General features: G+C 44.4%; 1 protein-coding gene across 1 annotated transcript in view; it reads right to left on the bottom strand.

Moving 5' to 3' along the window:
• The window catches only part of GNGT2 (G protein subunit gamma transducin 2), a 73,581-nt gene that overhangs the window by 20,905 nt on the left and 31,485 nt on the right, over window positions 1–21,191 (bottom strand). The gene's annotated exons all lie outside the window — the stretch shown is intronic.

Raw genomic sequence — 21,191 nt, 5'->3', positions numbered from 1 at the left:
AATTTGCGTCCCAGGGACCCTTTCCCCAGAGTGTTTTATTTTTAAAGGGGATTGGTCATGTGGTATGGGTTATGTGGCTCTCCTCCCCGAGCCGCTTTAAACCCGAGGTCCCCATACCCCGGGGCCGAAAGATATTTGTAAAGCAGAGAGGGGCATGTGCCTCCACTCCCCGAGTCACAAGGGGCCCCAGGGACACCAACCCGCGGGGCCTTTATGAAGAGGGGTCACATGACCCCCTCTCTGAGCCAATAGTGGTACTGAGGACACTATCCCGGGACATTACTTAAATATAGGTGAGGGGGCACACGCCATCCCCTCCTAGAGCCTTTATAGACCCGAGGATCCCGTTCCCTGGGCGGGCCGAATACCTCCCTCTCTGACCCTATATGGGCCCCAGGGACCCCATTCTCCAGGGCTGAATACCAGTAAAATGGGGAGGGGCTCCTTGGCCCCCGCTCCCTGTGCCCTACTAGGCCCCGGGTACCCCACACTGGGGCTTGTGACTATAAAAAGGATGGGGCACTGGCCTCCCCTCCCAGACCCATATTAGGCTCCAGTGACCACATCCCCTGGGGCTGCATGTCATCAAAAAGGGGAGGGGTCTTTGCAGCTCACTCCCCAAGACTTATGAGGCCCAGGAGACCCCATCCTCCAGGGCCACATAACATTAACAAGCATTTGCAATGCAATAGGTCTCACATTTGTGAGAGTTTAAGCTATTGGCATTGTAAATGACAATGCCTTTTATTTATCTGTTTTGATAATTAACACATTAATAAAAGGCATTGCCATTTACAATAGCTCAAACTCCTGTAAATGCCAGACCTATTTCATTTCAAGGAAGCAGCCGCCATTGAACCGGGCTGCTTGGAAAGTGAAAGTGGGCATGGCACGCTGAGTGTTGCAGGAAAGCATGTCTGCCTGCAGTAGGAGAAACTCATTAAAGAAAATAGTTCTTAAAGGCTAAAAATGACATACCGTGTAACAACAGAAGTAAAAGTGCCAGTCCTTATGGGAGGCTAAAAATGAAGACAAGGCGGTACTAAGGAGGGACTAACAAGCCTATTAACGAATCAGAAGTCAGCATTGACAAAGGACAGTGACACAAGCCAATGAAAAATATGGGCAGAGAGTGGGCGGAGCCTCAAGTCCTTACTCAAATACAGCATGCCTCGCAGAGCAGCGCATGAGCTGCCCTGGCTCGACCTAAAAAGGAGAGAGGGCCACACGGCCCCCTCCCTGAGTATTATTAGGCCCCCCTAGGGCTTTGCATGACATTTAAAATGGGAGAGGGACACTCAGCCTGCTATCTCGGGCCTTAAGAAGATCCGGGGATCCCATCCCCCGGGACCTATTAAGGGGATGGGGGCCGTGTGCTCCCCCTTCACCAAGCCTTTTGTGGTTCGGGGAACCCTATCCCCCGGGCCTGTCTTAATTATCGGTGGGTGCCCCAGTGCCCACCTGGGACACCCACCAAGCAGCATGTTGGGGGATGTGGGGGGACCCCTAGGCACCCACGGCTCCAGCCCGTTCCCTGCAAACTGCAGAAGCCGTCATTGTTCACATCCGGAGGGAGGAGCTGTTTTTCCGGGCAGGAGTAATATTTGTTTTCCTGCACACAAGAGCGGGGGCTGAGAAATTGAAGTCTGCTCCCACTCAGCGGCGGCAGCATTTTTAAATAAATCTCCCACAGAGTGGGAACAGAGTTGCCTTCCCTACCCAAGCTCCAGCAGGTAGGGAGGGCATGTTTGCCAGGCATGAGCAAATATATGTTTCGGAAACTACTAAGTACCAGGATTGGCCTCCCCGGGAGGACACAGTCTGTGGGCCACGTACCCCAATCCCCTCATTTACTCATCAGCCCCAGGCTATGAAGCCCTGGGGTACACCAGAGGCAAAGGAAGGGGACGCCATGCGCCCACATCCCCATAACAAATAATATTCACATGTTGCCACAGATTTGTGGATTCTCCATGAATTTGCAGCAAATGTTTTTAATAAAATGCTTTTGGGCCTAGACAGAGTTTTTAGGGACCCCATCACCAGTACTAGGGTGTCACAGTATTTCAACTCTGCCCCATTATCTACTTTTCACGTTGTTTTAGGACTCGTGACTGAGCCTAGAGCCCTAAGATGGCTGCCACCACATTGTTGTTAACTTGGTGGCAGCCAATCAGATCTCAGCATGACATCTGTCGGGTGCGTGGATTCTTCGCTCAGTGATATATACACATTTTTTGATCCTTAATTGCTCAAAACCTACAGAACAGATCACCTGATCACAAAAGCAATGTCTTTGGACCTAGATCTAGTTTTCTGCCAAATTTGGTGTCAATCCGTTCAGTCATTTGGGCTGCAGCTGTATCTAAAGGGCTTAAAGAAAAATGAATGATGAAATTGCTTTTGGAACCCCCATTTTTTCTCGGCCCCCGCTTGACAGATCACCTCCAAACTTTTAATGCCCAAACTAGTTACAAAAGAAAACTTTTTGGAAAGGTTTGTGGAAATTTGTCAAACGGCGCCAAAGTTATGAGCAACACAACAAAGTCATTTCCTTTATAATACTCAATTACAATAAGGTAAGTAGCACAAAATACAGTGGTCTCCAGGGTGAGACCAAATATATATTAAGAAAGTGGAATGTGAACTGCAGAAGAGGAGGGAACTTGGACCAGAAGACCCAGAGGAGCTTGGGACACAAGAAACCACCCAAGGTAAATGCCCAGGAACCCCACAGAGGCTGTGTGCAGAGTGGGAACACAGTCACATGCCCAATGGAAGTCAATGGAGAAGTCACGGTTAGAGTTTTGCAGAAGAAGGACCCTACCCACAGGACCCTGAAGAAGTCCCTTGGAGGATGGAAGGTTGGAGGGACACCCCACCCATGGATGCCCCGGAGACCAGGTTAACTACACTAGGGAAGCCAGGTGCATTGGGGTGAAGAGACAGCAATGGAAGACTTGAAGAAAAGTGCCTCTGGAGAAGAAGGTGAAGAAGTCTGGTGAAATCCAAGGGTGGATTCTGGAAGTGAAGAACCTGCAAGCAAAGTGGACAGAGTCTATTCCACTCAGGAGTGACCAGGAAGACCAGAAGAGCAGTGCCCACCGATGTTGGACGGTTCAAAGGAGTTGACGTGACCTTGTTGCAGCATCTGTGAGGACCAGGCAATGCTCAGGAAGACCAGGAGTTGTGTTTGAGCGGTTGCACATTGGATGTCAGTGATTAAGTAGGTCCAAGGTGATCACCAAGAGCAAAAGAGTCAGAGCAGGCCACGAGCAAGCAGGGGAGCCCACGGAAGCAGGAGAAGACCCCCAGGAGGACCCACAGGCCAAAGGCACAGGAGTCGCAAGAGGACCTTGAGCAGCTCACCAAGAAGGAAGGCCCAGGGTGCAGAGGATGCAGTGAGGATGCTGTACTTGGCAGAAAGAGATGCTGGAGGGTGGAGCTTCTTGTAGTCTGAAGTTCTCTGGAGTGCAGAGCCAACAAGCCTTTGTAATGGCAAGCTGTTGCAGTGCACAGGGGTGCGGTCCCAGAGGTTCTGACGAGGGATACTTGCCTCAAAATTGCAGGGAGGCGAGGTCAGGCTTCAAGGGAGTTGCAGAATACCACCTGTGTTGCTGAGCCTTGGGAAGTCTATGGAACATCAGGAGCAGCAAACCGGTCAGCTTTGTAGCGGTGCCTGCAGATGCAGGGGAGTGACTCCTCCACTCCAAGGGAGATTACTTTAAGTATCCTTTTATTTTTTTTAAACTCTTTTTTATTAACATTGCTCAATAGACCATACTTTACATGAATTGCTTGCATTAGCATGCAGTGAGATTGCTAAGTTACATCAATAATAATAACAGTCCTGAGGGAACATGAGACAAGGGAAAACATAGGAAATATTTTCCCGGGTAAGCCTGCACCCCATGATAAGTACACGTAGCTAGTAACACTGCTCGGGTCTCACACTTCAGGTATCCGTGATGCCCACAGGTCTTTTGAAGATCCTGGAAAAAGAACAGACACAGACGATGAAGAAGACTTACAGACAGCAAGACCAGGTGGAGCAGGAGTCTTCATTGGTGCAGTCTTGGTTCCAGGCGAAGTCCAGCGAAGTCCAAGTGTGCAGACGTTTGAAGAGTGACATGGTTTCAGTCTTGAATCTTTTCCCAAAATGAATCTGAGGACCCACACACAGGTCAATCCTTAAGTACCCAAAGGGAAGGGTTGGAACAACTCAAGGGTCCCTCCCACAGGAGGGATTAGACATAGGGGAGGATACTCCCCTGTCCTTTGTCCAGTTTCACACCAGAGCTGGAGCTAAGGGCTCCCTGAACTGGCTCATACTAGAGTATGCAAGGAGGGAACCAAATGTGCCCTTCAAAGCAGTCTGGTGGCGCTGGCAAGCACACCAACCCAGCCCAATACACTAAGTCCTGTCTGGGAGGTTGTCACTCCTCCCTGTGACAGGAAACCTATTGTTCTGCCTTCCCCTTCCCGAGCTCAGCTTAGCAGCAGGAGGGCAGAATCGTGTCTGTGGTCGTTAGCAGCACTCGCTTTTTGTCAGACCCTGAAAAGCTGTAACTGGGAGTACAGTGGGTACCCCAAGGAAGCCCACCCCAGTACATGGGATCATACTTCCAACACTGGAATCAGTGTTGGTGTATGATTCCAACATGTTTGATACCAAACATGACCGGGTTCGATGCAGCCAGTATATAGTTAGACATCTCATAATGACTGATGTCCACAATATGGATTAAAATGGCTGACCGCACTTACAAAGTCAGGAGAATCGAATCCAGGATTTGTAGGGGTGTCCTGCTCATGCAGGGGCCACTCAAACACATATAACCAAGCACCCTGTCCTCAGGACTGAAGAACCTGTTATAAGGGTGACTTATAGGTTCTAAGTTTGATGGCCTCAGATATAAGGAAACTTATATCTGTTGTGAGAGATGCAAGCACCAACCCACACAGGTGGCAATGGCAGGCCTGTAGTTACAGTTTAGGTGGACTCCCATGGGTGGCACAATACATGCTGCAGCCCATGGGAGACCCCTGGTGTACCTATGCCCTGTGTACCTTAGTAACATATACCAGAGACTTACAAGGGTACACCAGTAGCCAATTGTGGTTGTACAGAAATACTTAACATGGTCAATTTAGGGAGAAAACACAGTGACTAGGGTCCTGATTAGCAGGATCCCAGTCAGGCTAGGTCAAAAACATACTGACATGAAGCAAAAAGTGGGGGTAACCATGAAAGTAGATCCTACTTTCCTACATAGTCATAAAAAGAAAGACAATAATATAGTAAATGAATTCACAGAATATAAACAACATTGTAGTAAAAATTAATCTTGAATCAGTGCTAATAGAGACAGGAGCATTTGTTGAAAAAAGTTAAGAACACCATTAATAAAACCACTGCTGAACCTACAAAGGTATGCCAGCTTTCAGTTTTGCTTCTCTAGAAGGCTAAGCATGTACAAAAATATGGACATAAATTTAACCAGTCAGACAGTCAGTACTATATTCATCAGGTTTAAGGCCGCTATGATGACCTGCCAGTATGACCAAAATTTCAGAGCAGGCATCTGTGAGCTTCTAACAACACTGGATACAGGCACCCAACATGCAGGATTGCTTTATCTTCCTTTTTACACAGTCTACATGTTACCTCATTTTTTTCCACTTCGGTTTGAGATCCAGCATTGGCGGGGCCCCAAATCGAAAGGCCAAAAACCTGCTTTTTACTTTTATCCAAAAGTCTACGCATGGACTGAGCACTGATGTTCCCCACTTTTTAAACTCATTCTGGCTGAAGCTCCTCAAGGTACTGGAGTTGCTAACTGCTTTGTGGTGATCTGTTCATTCGAACAACCAGGTCTTGAGTCCTTTCCTAGCAAGGAGAAGGCACTAAAAAAACGGGGGGAAAAGCATGGAGGAATCTGTGAAAATGAGGGAACAGCAAGGGGAACACACTCAAACGGGAAAAAGCAAGGAGAAGGCAGTGAGAACATGAAAAAAGCAAGAAGAAAGCACTCACGTTTGCTGATGTTAAATAGGTAGCTTGAAGGGCATGGGCTTTATTCTTAAAATATTGGTTTTTACTCTGGAAGGATCCTCTTGAATCTAGCCAGTTGCCTAGATATTTATGTTCTGGCACTTTGTTGAGGTTGGAGCTGCCCATCTGCCTGGATTCTAGTTTATTCAGTCAAAGATAATGATTTCGTTGTTTTTTCTAGGTTTACCTTGAGTTTATTCAGCTTAGTTTATATGTGAAGTGCATTTATCAGCCGCTCCAGGCTCACTCTTGTTCGGATCAGCAGTGCTAGGTCATCTGTGTATGGCAAGCTAGAAAGAGGTTTCTATCCGAGCTTCAGGGGATGGGAACTGACCTCATTCAGTGCCTCAGTGAGATCAGAAATGAACAGGTTAAAAAGCACGTGTGCCCCCTTGCTTTAGGCCATCCATGGTTACAACTTTTTGACTTCTGGTGGCAGTTCCTGTTCGTGAGCCTACCTTCAGGTCACCGAGGCTCCATCCATCTGTGGTGTAAGGAGTGTCAGCAGGGTTGGAAGGGGCGGCCGGGCTTAGCTCCGCTGCAGCGCTTCCGTGACCAGCGCTTCTGTGTCCAGAACTTCCGGCTGGCCGGGCTTGGCTCCGCCGGTCGGGAGCTCTCCCAACTACAATCCCCAGCAGCCCTGAGGTGAGAGCGCCTCCCCCAGCATCACCGCGTAGCGCCAGGAGGCGCATAAGGGGTGAACTCCTGCCGAGGACTCTGTGGCAGTTCCTGTTCGTGAGCCTACCTTCAGGTCACCGAGGCTCCATCCATCTGTGGTGTAAGGAGTGTCAGCAGGGTTGGAAGGGGCGGCCGGGCTTAGCTCCGCTGCAGCGCTTCCGTGACCAGCGCTTCTGTGTCCAGCACTTCTGGCTGGCCGGGCTTGGCTCCGCCGGTCGGGAGCTCTCCCAACTACAATCCCCAGCAGCCCTGAGGTGAGAGCGCCTCCCCCAGCATCACCGCGTAGCGCCAGCAGGTGCATAAGGGGTGAACTCCTGCCGAGGACTCTGTGGCAGTTCCTGTTCGTGAGCCTACCTTCAGGTCACCGAGGCTCCATCCATCTGTGGTGTAAGGAGTGTCAGCAGGGTTGGAAGGGGCGGCCGGGCTTAGCTCTGCTGCAGCGCTTCCGTGACCAGCGCTTCTGTGTCCAGCACTTCCGGCTGGCCGGGCTTGGCTCCGCCGGTCGGGAGCTCTCCCAACTACAATCCCCAGCAGCCCTGAGGTGAGAGCGCCTCCCCCAGCATCACCGCGTAGCGCCAGGAGGCGCATAAGGGGTGAACTCCTCCCTCGTCCCGCGAGGAAGCGCGCGGGGCGCGCCGGGCTAAGCCAGGGCAAAGGGCGGGCCCTCTGAGGCCCTCAGAGACTGAAAGAGACTGGACTGGGCCATCCCCTTGACATCCACTCTCACATGCCCACCTACGGTATTCATTTGCGTTATCCTTTTCACTAATATACCAAACAGTGGGTAATAGGTCTGATGGAGGCCAAAAGCAAAAATAAGGTAGCGGCTAAAAAAACACCTATGCTTACTCGCTCAACCACAAGAAAATAAACTTTGGCGCCGACCCCTCTACCTACTTTAACTGCCATTGACAGGATGTTGCAGCAAACGATTGGCGTTGTTGTCAATGCTATCGAAAGCACAGAAAGAAGATTATCATTACCAGCGAGTATGTGCTTAATTAATCAAACCCCACATACAGAAAATGTACATGTTAGTATTCCAAATGAAACTATAATGTCACATGATTCACTTCTATTGGAATCATATGTAGGTTTGCCAAGGTATGATTTAACTAACTCTGATGTACCACAGTTTACGGGACCCACTGTCCCTTGTACTAGGGAGAGTAGATTGTCTATAACACCTGACTTATCAGCGAGTATTTTACCACAGCCCCTAATATCTAGTATCGTGTCTGTAACTAATGGGGATTTGAATTGCTGTGCTATTAATTCTGTAACTCCAACTGTACAAATCAGTGACGCTAGTCTGTTAAGTAGCGAAACTGACGGTGAGTCCGTACCCTCCAAAAGGAAATTAACCCAAAGTCGTAAAAGGTTAATAATAAATAATCAGACTAAAATATATAGACGGAAGAAGAAGAGGGTTATACAAATTTTAGAACCCAATGTAAGAGAAGGTGACAAACAGCAAAATGGTGGAGTGAGACAGGCAAAAGATATAAAGTCCCTGGAATTGCAATCTCTTAACGTCGAGGCAGTTATAGAACGTCTCGAGAAAATAGTCAAGGCTTGCATTCTACCAGTGATGGAATCCCTGGGAATTTTAAGTAAAAAAATAGAAAACCTTGAGAACACGGGAATAGCTAACTTGGATGTCCTTGAACAACTGGGTACACAAGTTATATCTCATTCAGTTAACTTAAATTCCGGGAACCAGAGCAATAGTAAACCAAGAGCAGTAAATTGTGCTCCTAATGCGCCTAATGCGAAGGGAAATCCGGCACCCTCTACAAGTGGAAGGCAAGGGCCAACAACCATCATTCCCAAGGTAGCTCGAGGGCAAAAAGTAGATGGGGGACAAAGTAACATCAATGAATTTGCCGCAACTAACAAGAGCTTACCCGCACTAAGGCGCCATATTAACAATGTTATTCCAGCTACTATTAACTTGCCACCTGATTGCAGACCATTCGTAGCAATACTTGCGAATGTCCCCAAGTTGTTGCCTAACCAATTCGAAAACCAAGAAACTTTGAAAAATAAGACCTTGCATTGGTTGGTGAAAAATTGCGGATTTCCGTTACGAGGTGCGGAAGAGATTATAACTACACAGAGGGTAGGATGGGTAGGGCCAAACAAAAAGGAAATAGACGGGGACTGCATAATTATACATTTCAGAACCACTGAGTGGGCAAGAGATTCGATTTTGCATGCACCTATGCCATCGAATCACGAATATAATATTACATTGTTCCCACTTGATTATTTCTATAGGAACCAGTCAGGAAGACATATCACTACATATAACTTCCAGCATCCAAGAGTGGTTCCTACTAAATATCCTAATATCATACCTAATGGTCCCCCACTAGTGCCCAACCTAGCGCCCAACCTGTATGATAACTTCGCGGTCCCAACTTTTAATAGATTCCAGCTGCTCAGTTCACTTGATGAGAATGACTGACTGTGCGAACTACCCCCGACCCCGAGCTCTGGAAGCACCGTAACAGGTGATATATCAGCATCTACTCAGGGTAAAGAGCAGGGTGATGATAACTGGGTAAATAATATAACTGAGATGCAAGTAGCTTCATCATGTACTGAGTTATGTATAGGCAATGTTGCAGATAATGAATCAACTGTAACCAATGACAACGCTAATGTCCCTCTGATTGCAAGTTTAGAAGTTTCAGTTTTGTCTAATCACATTGAAAGTACAGAGATTAGTAATGCTGACTCGCTTGTATTTAACAGTTGAAATATAGCTGGAATTAATTCCAAATTAGGTACTACATTTTGGGACAACTTCATCACATGTGGCTATGACATTATTTGTCTACAAGAGACATGGCATACAGGATTAATAGAAGTTGAAGGTTACAGCTCCTACAATGTGGCAGCAGTGGCTTCGAAAGCTGGTAGAGCTAAGGGAGGTTTACTGACTATGGTTTCAACTAACTTGACAGAATTTATTCCTGGGGAACACTCTATAGTCTGTCAGCATGCGTCTATATTGCGCCTAAAACATAGCCATGGTAGGGATTTAATAATTGTGAATTTTTACAATAACATTGTGGGCCCCAAACGTGATAGGATTGTCCCAGAAGTTGAACGTGCTATTGAAACTGCAATCTCTCTTTCTAAGAATAACTATATAGTTCTGTGGGCAGGTGATTTTAATATTCAAGCCTGCAGATACGCCCGGAAGGGGATATGTGGTCATCATGAGGATTATGTAGGGGGTGACAGTGTTTATGTTAACCATTTCCCGCACAGTAACTATGGCAGCGCATTGAATAATCTAATAGCCAAGTTTAATTTGGAACTGCTTGATTGTATAAAAAACAAAAATAATGAAATTTGTCCAACCTTTAGGGGGAGAGATGCCCATACTAATATAGATCACATTCTGGTGTCTAGTGGTTTAATTTTTACCAATGTTTGGGTAATAGAGCAGCCAGTGAGTGATCATAACAGCATCTCTATGGAACTAATGGGTTGGGGTCAAAAAAGTGTTGTGAGTAGTAAAGCTGTTCACGGGATTTCCGCTGAGAGACCAAATGGAACCAGAATTAAATGGATCAAAATTGACCCCAATAAATTAACAAAGGATATTATTTGTAAATGTACCAGAGAGGTCGAATATTGCCTTGCTCCTAATGTGATAGCGCATGATGTTCTCTCCAACTTTATGAAAATTACATGTACCGTTGAAAATTCCCTGTTAAAAAGAAACAGAAGGGTTAAAAGAAACAAAACTGTATGGTTTGATAAAGGTTGTGCGGAGACTCTGAAAAGACAAAAAAATTTATTGAATGCTAGACCTAGAAATAAAGAAAGAGTCAGAGAAGAACGTAACAATTATAAATTGGCCCTGGCACTTAGGAAAAGGGAGCTACAGGACGAGGCCTGGAATAAACTTGATATGGCCGCTGTAACTAAAAACCATAAACTTTTCTGGGAAACAATAAATGGCCCATTCTTAAAGAATGAAAATACCCCTGAGGTTAGTTCCCATGTCAGTTGTCTTGCATGGATTGTACATTTCTCAGAGATTTTTAGTTCGGATCTTAAAATTGATGGGTCGATTTTATGTTTTAACTGGAAGAAAATGCAGTTGTTTTTTTACCATGAATGAAGTGATAGATGCAATTAAAAAAAGTAAGGGAGGTAAAGCCCCAGGGCCCTATGGGGTACCCATTGACTTTTATAAGCATGAAATAACACTATGGGCACCAATCCTAACTCGCTACTTTAATGCTGCGGTGGAAGATGATCTACCACTAACCTGGGGCCAATCAATTATTATACCCCTTTATAAAAAAGGACCCAGGTCAGAGGCTAGGAACTATCGTCCAATCTCTCTTTTGGACTCGACAGTTAAAATCCTTAGTTGAGTCCTTTTAGTGAGATTGGAAGCCTGGGCCGAGGAGAACAACATTCTGTCCCCAGTGCAGTATGGGTTTCGTAGGGGATTAGGAACACTGGAGCAGTGCGTGAACCTGGAACTCATAGTTGGCAAGTATACCAAAGCAAAATCAGGTAATCTTTATCTATGCTTTGCCGACTTGAGTTCCGCGTTCGATCTGGTGGAACACGCACTGCTCTGGCCCATATTAATATCTATGGGTGCCCCTACTGAAATTATCCATCTGCTAGCTCGCCTGTATAGTAATCTATCATGCAAAGTAAGGTTTGGAGTAGATGGAGAGTGTACCCCTTTCTTTGAAGTCAAGCGAGGCATCCGTCAAGGATGCGTTTTAGCTCCTTTATTATTTTCACTTTTTATTAATCATGTGGATACATTTCTTAAACTGACTAATGCAGATGCTCCAACTATAAATGGTAACCCCGTCCCTGTCCTTTTATATGTGGACGACACGGTCCTCCTTTCTAGGACACAGAATGGTCTACAACAACTAATTGACCAATTTCAAATTTTTATTAAGAACAGGAATTTGAAAATTAACAAAGGGAAGACCGTTACCATGGTTTGTGGTAAGAAATCTAGAAAACACAAACCTTTTTTCTTAGATGGAGAGAAATTAGAGTCTGTTAATAGTTTTTGCTATTTAGGAATCAATTTTTCGGGTAATGGGAAATGGACAAATGAACAAAATAGTGTCCTTTTCAAAATGACCCGGAATACAAACTGTATTTTTAGATTCGCAGCGAAACTAGGGGACCGCAGAATACGTGAAATGCTAACCCTTTTTAACGCTAGATGCATCTCCTCTGCTATTTACGGGGCTGGAGTATGGGGGTATGATGCACAGTGTACTAAATCTATCCAGGTGAGGGAGAATGCGTTTTTAAAAAGATTAATTTGTGCTCCAGTTATGGCTTCAACAGAGTTAATACACAAGGAATTAGATATGTACTACATTAATGATCTAATTGCCCTTCGTCCTCTATCCCTGTGGCGCTCAATATGGGTAAAGGAGGAAACCAGGTTCACACAGGACGTAATACAGATTGTATTAAACTTGATTGCCGATCGAACATTCCTTGGCTGAAGCATATACATTATTGGTATAAAACTGTTTATGGACTGGACATTTATAATGATTTAACAATGGACCCTATTTTATCAAAACGGGAGTTGAAGGTCTCGTTTATGAAATATGCTGAAGAGACCAGGCTGGAAAAATATACTAAACAGAGTACATTCATTTTTTACCAACGATATAATATTAATGTTGGCTTTCAAACTTATTTTGCAACAGTTAGTATTCCATCCCACCGTTTTGTTTTAACTCGTCTCCGCCTAGGAATTGCGCATCATCTTGTGGCTTTTCCCGTGCCCAAAAAACCTGGAACTTGTGTATGCCCATGTGATGGTAAATCAAAGCAGAGCACATGTCACTTTATACTATCTTGTACTTTTTATACTTTTTTAAGGAAATATTACTTGAAACCCATCTTTTTAAAATATAATATGCATCATCTACAAACAGCAATGTCACTAGTATTTAATCTAGAGTCTTCAGATGTATGCTTTTATGTGGCTACTTATATTTTAAAATGCATCTCTGCAAGGAAATCAATTATTGTATGAATTTTGTTAGTTGTTAATTGTACTATGCACTTTAAACTTGATGCTGCTGAACTACGTATTTGCATTTTGCACAAAACCATGGTGCACTTTGAATTCGATGCTGCTGAATCATATAATTGTATTTTGCACATATATTGTTGTTGGACTAATTGCTGCTATCAATATTTTCTTGTGTAGGATTATTTTATTACCTGCAGTTTATTCATTATTATTTTAATCCAATAGTCAGTTTAGGTGCTGCTAATTGGATATGCACTTTAGAATTGTTAATTTGCACATATACTAATCTCGAGATAATACTTAGCACTTTAATTTGTATATTTGCACATAACCAAAGATCGTAGGATTGTTAAGTTATTTTTTTTTTTTTGCCAAATTTGTTGATCCTATGACTATGCATTTTTAATATTGTTAAAATCTTTTTACTATGAGTGCTATTATGCATGATTATTTTTGAGATAGTTTAATTTAGTATGTTGTTAAAATTCTCTTGTGTGTATGCTGCTATATGGTTGTATTTCTTTTACAAACCGAATAAAGCATCTTTGACTTCTTGAAAGAGACCTTCCGTCACCCACTTTTATCCTTGTCCAAATGCCTGTGTGTAGGAGTTCTTTGGGTCTCAGAAGCTTAGTGGGAGACCTCAAAAACACAATTTTTTCCAGAGTAACTTCTATGGGACCCGATCAAATGTTACCTTAAAGTCTATAAAGCATGCATTAAAAATTAATATATTTGTGTGGTGTGATCCATGACCATGGAGATTGCTATCAGGTTCGATAGGCAGCCTTGCTTTTAAACAATCCTGTTGGATTCAGGGGAATAATCCCTTGTTTATTGTCCCACGTCTTTTACCAGCAAGCCTGCAACGTATTTAGCCTCGATACTGATTAGTGCAATCAGCCGATATTTATTGGGTTGTGCTGGCTCCCCACCTTTAGAAACTGGGTGAAGTATAGAGCCCCTCCAGGACTGAGGGAGATCTTAATCTGCAAGATGTGCCTGTGCAGTCTTGTAAGCCTGTCAGCCCACAGCATGGGATTCTTATTGAACAGAGTCTGGGGCAACCCATTTGGACCTGGCACACAATCGGCCCGTGATCTGATGCTTATTTTCTGGATATCGGCACCAGTGTAGTCAACCGTTTCGATGGCACTGTTATCATGCGCGACCGATATCTGATCAATGTGGCCCTTTTTTCATTGATTGCTGCTTCACTTTGCGAGTCTGTGCATGGGGTTTAAATGTTTCACTCGGGGCACCCATGATTACCAATGTGTTATTTGTATTGCATTTTATTGTACATGGCGAAGTTCCAGATGTTGAGAAGTAGATTGTTAGGTAGCTCACCCAAACCTGCTTGATAATGTTTCCATTGTTGGCTTCCATGACCCATGCTCTGTTTTTATTAACCATCCACCAGAATTTTTGTAGCAACTTTATGTTTGTTGGCGCAGGTGAGGTTTGCCCAATGCTTCTCATAATTTTCTTTCTTAAGAGCCCAGAGTTGTTTTTCTAGTTTGTTCCTTTTTCTTCACTACCGATTTTAAATCTGGGCACAGCTGATTGGGACATTACTACTGCAAATATTTATTCAAGGGTTTCCCAGTGCATCTCGCGTCACGTGGCAATTATTTTTTCAAACCGGCCATCAGAGTGTTTCCTGGAGTATTTTGATACAATATATACTCTGTGAAATCCACCCTGCCACGTATGGGGTCCTCGACACCTGAGCGACTCCGTGAATTGACTTTACAACTGTTAAGGATATCTGGTGCTATTTCCTCATCTCATCTTATCCTCTTTAAATTAATGGTGTGACCATCAACCAGGAGAACCCTTGAGTCATGATGGGTCGGAGTTCTTACTGAGAGCGTGATGACCTAGGAGAGGTAGTCAGTGTCTAGGTGTTGGTCAATCCTAAATTGCTGGAGATGGCGAAAAAGGCGATGTTCGCCACTGTGTAATCCAGTTGTGAGAGGCACTCCTCAGTTATCCTAGTCTACGCTAGAAAGGTATCACTGCGGAACCTGCCATTTAGGACCCTGAACCTGCTGCAGTGCAGAAGTCAAAGAACATTTTCACTAATTTGTCAGTATGTTTTTGAGTGGAAAACTTGCTTGGGGAATTACCCCATGGATGCCAATCTCACATTGGTCTGCTTCTTCTTCTTAAGTATGGAACAGGTTGAGACTTTGAGTGCCCTGTGAAGATCATATCCGCATCATAATGGACTAATATCACATCTATTATGACTTTGGATAGTTTTTCAGTTGTTATCCTTTTTTCCTTTGGTCAGGGGTCTAAATAGGTGTTTATGATGATTAGAGGAGTATTCCCTTCCATCAACCAGCCTTCAATGAGTATTGCAAGGAAACCAGGGTCTGTTAACAAAAGCTGGGAAATGTGAACGTTCAGGCGGGAAATAATATAGGTAGAGAAGTCCCCTCTGGGTCGGCCAAGGTGCTTACATTTAATGACTGAACAAAAGAGTTCAATGTATCCTGTTAGCAGGAGAGAAGCTTGTAACAAGGGGCCCGATTCACAGAACTAACTTAAGACAAAATCCTAAACTTACTACCATTTTGGTATTCACAGAAGGCACTTACTCAATTCGGTATTCACAGAAGGCACTTACTCATTTCAGTATTCACAGAAGTTAGGAGTCCTAACTTTAGGACTCCTAAATGCCTTCTGTGAATACCGAAAGTCCTAAAGTTAGGATTTTTCTCAGTATAGGAGTGGTAAAGTTAGGACTCCTAACTTTAGGACTCCTAAATGCCTTCTGCGAATACCGAAAGTCTGAAAGTTAGGATTTTTCTCAGTTTAGGAGTAGTAAAGTTAGGACCCCTAACTTTAGGACTCCTAAATGCCTTCTGTGAATACCGAAAGGCTGAAAATTAGAATTTTTCTCAGTTTAGAAGTAGTAAAGTTAGAACCCCTAACTTTAGTAGTAAAGTTAGGACTCCTAACTTTACTACTCTTAAACTGAGACAAATCCTAACTTTAAGACTTTGGTATTCACAGAAGGCATTTAGTAGTCCTAAAGTTAGGACTCCTAACTTCTGTGAATACCGAAATGAGTAAATGGTAGTAAGTATAGGAATTTGTCTTAAGTTAGTTCTGTGAATCAGGCCCAAGGTTTCTTGGAGAATCATATATAGAATTACTGCCAGTACGTTATACGACCTTCATCATGGATTTTGCTACTGAACCCCCAAGATTCCATGAGCAGATCTTTAGTTCCTTCAACAACGGCTGCGGCTGAGTGGTGTTTTTTTTATTCAGTCTATGCTGAAATTTGTTGAGAGCAGGCTCAAGCCAGCTTTATGTTCAATCACCTATTTGTGAGGCCTTACCGGTTCGGGGGCGCTGTCACCTAGAAGTACAGAGAACACTGATGATTGCCCCACTGTACTTTTCAAGATGGAAGTAGGCTTGGATCTTCTCCATCGGCATGGCTCTTGACTGATTAAAGGGATTCCTTCCCGTTAAATCGGCTGACTTTAATGTCCTAGTTCCTTAGGATGGCTTCATGTGCATATACAAGCTTGGCAAGATGGTCTGTGGCAAAAGTTACACCTGTAAGCTCAGTTTTTGAGACTTCACATAGGGGTATGAACTCAATAGTGGGTATGTCTCCCGAGAATATACATACTAAACTCGGGATATGAACCATCAGAGGATGTTGGTGTGGTTTTGCACATCCTGATTGCACCTAGTTAGTTTGGTGCAACCCCAGTAGGGTTTGCTGGGCAGCTAGTTTGTGTCCCACCTTGGTGCAGGATGCCCAACTATCCTCCTGCAAGATTTTTTCCTGCATGTACTAAACTTGGCTTACAGCTGTGGGAGTATCTCCCAGTCAACAACCTCTAGAATTTGTTGTTTGTCTGACTGGAGGGCTTATTTGTGGCTGGCCCATCTTCCTCATTCTCTACCTGCTGCACTTCCACTGTGATGCTTATTTTGTTCCAGCTATTTATTCCCACATTTGCTTGTTTTTGATTCGCAGGCAAATCTTGTGACATTTCACAGGTTTTGCCTGGTGCCTGTTTTTTCTGTGGAGTTTATACATTGGCATGAGATCCTACCCATCTTTACTTCTCTCCACAAGGCCATTTATGATGGGAGGAAGAGTGGTTAAATTGTCCAGTATGGGTGAACATGTACAGGGAATTTCTTGCATTGTTCTGTTGGTTGTCTGAGCTTTGCCAATACGTGAATTAAGGTGTCTCAGCTTGTTATCTGCCCCTGCTATAAAAAGCAAGTTGACTTGGATGTCCATTTTATAGGAATGGTAATTGATTGCTTTAACTGCTGCTTGCATCGTGTTCAAGAAAACTTGCCATGCAGAGCTCTGAGTAGACTAACTAGACTTTGGCATTTCCCCCTCCATAGTTTTGTTATGTTAATGGAATTTGTAGAGTGCAGAACGAATTACCCCCGAAGGCATCTCTCGGCATTTTGGCACATGAATTAGACAGGATTAGAGGAGGGAGTTAGAAGGGACGAGTCCTGAACAGTTTTTTGGAAACTGGCAAAGTCAGAGCAAGACCATAAGTGAAATGGCAGTCTCTTCCAGTGGTGGGGAGCAAGAGAGGAGAAAGATCGCCCACCATATCAAGTCCTGTGTACGCGGCATGGGTGTTGCAAGATTTGCCCTCTGGATCTAAGGTTAAGAGTAGGCAGGTATGGCTGCAGTTTTTTAGGTCTCGCCTGACCTAGCGCATGCACTACTCTGGCGAGGCTTTTAGTAAGTAGGCTTCAAAAAGCTCACCACACGCTTTTTGTGTGGCCTAAAGCGTGCGGTTACGCGCACAGGTGCCATCTGGCTTTCCACTCTCGTCATAGCTCATTAAGCGCATCACTTGTGGGCACCCTTACAGCGCACACACATCGCACACCACTCACCAGACGTGCCTCCTTGTTTATTTACATTACAAATGCTTATGCTTGTTCTTGAGGTCACTCAAACACTCATCACTGTTCATACACAACTACATTTGATTGTCTTTTTTAGGATCGTGTGTTTGCTCTCACTTGTGATCCTAATTTGCCATCAAAATGATGCATGATGTTTTGCGTCTGAACCTTCACTGCTGCCCTATTAATTTTCTAAATTCTCTATGGGGAAAGAATGGCGACAGCGGTTACTGGTCAGTAAAATGTTGTTTAGTTGTTCCTTGTTGCAGCATTTCCATAGCTGGGCGGCACAAAGTAGAGACAGGTAAATACATTCAGGTACCCTGTTTTCTTTAACCGCATGCGTGCGGGCGGAATTCCGCCCGTACGCTGAGTTTTTTAAAATCGCATGTTACGTGACGAGCTGGGCTCGTCATGAGCGTGCGAGGAGGCTACCTCATGACGAGCCCAGCTCGTCATGAGCGTGGAAGGGGTTAAGCCACTCAAACTCTGCACGAGGAGAGCTGTTCGCAAAGTGTTTGTTTCTTTAACAGCAAATTTCCAGAATAAGATTTTTGCTAACCATTCCCGTTTAAACTTCAAGCTTGACCTGGAGATAATGCTCAGTGCAATATTTTATCCTCATTGACTCTGTCATCTAGCGGCCACTGAGCTAATTACAGGCTAGTAGTAGCACCAGTTGAAATGGTTCTACTTATTTATTTTCCATTATTTGGTCTTTGTCGTTTTTTTATACTTCTTCCTGGTGAATACCGTTCTTACATATTAGCCCAGTACAAGCATTTAACAGTCACTTTATACATTTTCGCCTGCCTCTCTACATCCTTTGAAAAAGGAAGCATTATAAATGAAAAATAAGAATCTACTTTGTTTAAAAAAAAAGTACAGCAAACCATGGTGATTAGAATCATGGCCACATCTGACTTACCTGCAGCAGGATGTACTCAGGCACCTTAGCATGCTGACAGAGCTGGCAGGGCACACTGGAGTTAAATCGAGAATGCGACTGTAATTAAGGCTTCAACATCACTCTCTGCCGGGGATCTTTCGCTCTCCCTCTTAGACTCTTCTTTCTCCGCAATACTTCGTCATCCTCCTTTTTACTCCCTTACTTGATCTCAAGCTCTCAGTTCTGAGCTGCTCCTCGCTGCCCATCTTTCTTTTCACTCTGTTTTCTCCTCTTCTGTCTTTCTTTCTTTGATACTTTCCAGCTTTTACTTTTCTTCTCCTATATTCTAGTCTATCTTGCATCAGCCAATCTTCTCTGTCTCTACCCTCCTGCTTCTCTGTGCCACTCACTTTTTGCTGCCCTCTCTTCTCTCGTTCCCTTTATTCCTTTGCCATTACTTTACTAAGTTCCATGTGTCTCGTTCCCCTCCCTTACTTTTCTTTTTTCTTTTTTCTTAGTTTTTAATTTTCTTTTCTCACTTTAATTACGATTATGTTCACCTTTCTTACATCACCATTTCCCTCTCTGTGTTTCCGATGTCAGTCTTCAGTTCTCTCTGTCTCTTTCTTCTTCCTGTCACTCTTTTTGCAGCTTCTCTTTCTCATTTTTTTCTTGCCCTTCTAGCTTCTCTCCGGTCCCTTTTTTCCGACTCTTCTTTTTCCTTCATCTTTAGGGTCCCGTTCCGGTTTTTAGGCACTTGTCTTTCCGTTACGCTCTTCTTTTCATCTATTCCTTCTTATCACTTTCTTTTCTATCTTTCTTCTATTTCTCTTCTCCTTTCCCTTGATTCTTTCTGTCTCTCTATTTCAGAATTGTTAACTTCTCCACTTCTCTAGCCCTTCTCTCCCGTAGTGTTTCACCTATTTTAATTCCACTCTTGCCTGCTCTCTGTGTGGAACATATGCTGTCTATTTTCCCTCCCTAAGCGTGGAAGGGTATACTCAGATGTGAGTCCCTTGCTCATTGCACCATCAGGATTCAAGCAAGCTGGGCCGAAGACGGCTGAAATGCCAGAAACCGGTCCCCGGAAGCTTGTTTCCTTCCCAGTGTAAGAATTGGCTTTTGTAGTCTGGTCTGCCCTGTTCCCATGATGCACTGGGCCAGGGACAGACTAATTTGCATACAGCCAGGTTCTGAAACTGGGATGGTGCAATGAGCTAAAAAACGGTGTTGGATCTAGCCCTGATCTCTTGACTGGGTGAGAGTATTCTGCTTAATTCAGAGACTCTGTCCATCACCACCCCTTGTTGTAAATATTTTTGTCCACCCTAAGCGTGGAAGGGTATACTGAGATGTGAGTCCCTTGCTCATTGTACCATCAGGATTCAAGCAAGCTGGGCCGAAGACGGCTGAAATGCCAGAAACCGGTCCCCGGAAGCTTGTTTCCTTCCCAGTGTAAGAATTGGCTTTTGTAGTCTGGTCTGCCCTGTTCCCATGATGCACTGGGCCAGGGACAGACTAATTTGCATACAGCCAGGTTCTGAAACTGGGATGGTGCAATGAGCTAAAAAACGGTGTTGGATCTAGCCCTGATCTCTTGACTAGGTGAGAGTATTCTGCTTAATTCAGAGACTCTGTCCATCACCACCCCTTGTTGTAAATATTTTTGTCCACCCTAAGCGTGGAAGGGTATACTCAGATGTGAGTCCCTTGCTCATTGCACCATCAGGATTCAAGCAAGCTGGGCCGAAGACGGCTGAAATGCCAGAAACCGGTCCCCGGAAGCTTGTTTCCTTCCCAGTGTAAGAATTGGCTTTTGTAGTCTGGTCTGCCCTGTTCCCATGATGCACTGGGCCAGGGACAGACTAATTTGCATACAGCCAGGTTCTGAAACTGGGATGGTGCAATGAGCTAAAAAACGGTGTTGGATCTAGCCCTGATCTCTTGACTGGGTGAGAGTATTCTGCTTAATTCAGAGACTCTGTCCATCACCACCCCTTGTTGTAAATATGTCTATTTTCCCTCAGCTTTTTCTCCGGTGTCTCTGCTTTCAGCGACCGCCCTCCCTTCATCCTGATCTACCTGTTCACTGACCCTTCCTCCTTCCTTAGCAGCTCGTGCCTGGAGAGAATGACTCACACCTGTTTTTCCAAGTCTTAAAGTCAAGAACCTTAAGTTACTTAGTACAATATCGCGACATGTAGTTATTTTTGAACAAGTTGAAAGACGTAGAGGACACCAACTTTAGTGTCATCGTGGGGCCACCAACATTCAACAAGCATTGGCATAGCCAATAGGTCTCGCCTTTGGAACATGATAAGTGTTTAGCCATGCAACAGTTGATGTTGCACCAAGGATATTGTGCTGCATAGTTAATTACTTATAAGGTCCCAAAGGCGAGACCTGTTGGCTATGCCAATGCTTGTTTTAAGGTAGAGAGGGCTCTTGTCTAACGGAGTTTTGTGATCCAAGCCCAGGAGCTTAAACAAAGATTGTTTTCTCACCGGCAGTCAGTGTAGGGATTTCAATGTAGGGTCGGAAGAAGTGCAAGGATGGAGTTTGCACAACAGATGGGCAGCTGT

The sequence above is a fragment of the Lissotriton helveticus genome, chromosome 5_1 (genome assembly GCF_964261635.1).
Source record: "Lissotriton helveticus chromosome 5_1, aLisHel1.1, whole genome shotgun sequence".
Taxonomy (NCBI): Eukaryota; Metazoa; Chordata; class Amphibia; order Caudata; family Salamandridae; genus Lissotriton; species Lissotriton helveticus.
The sequence above is the reverse complement of the archived record's forward strand: the minus strand, read 5'-3'. Positions and strand labels throughout refer to the sequence as shown.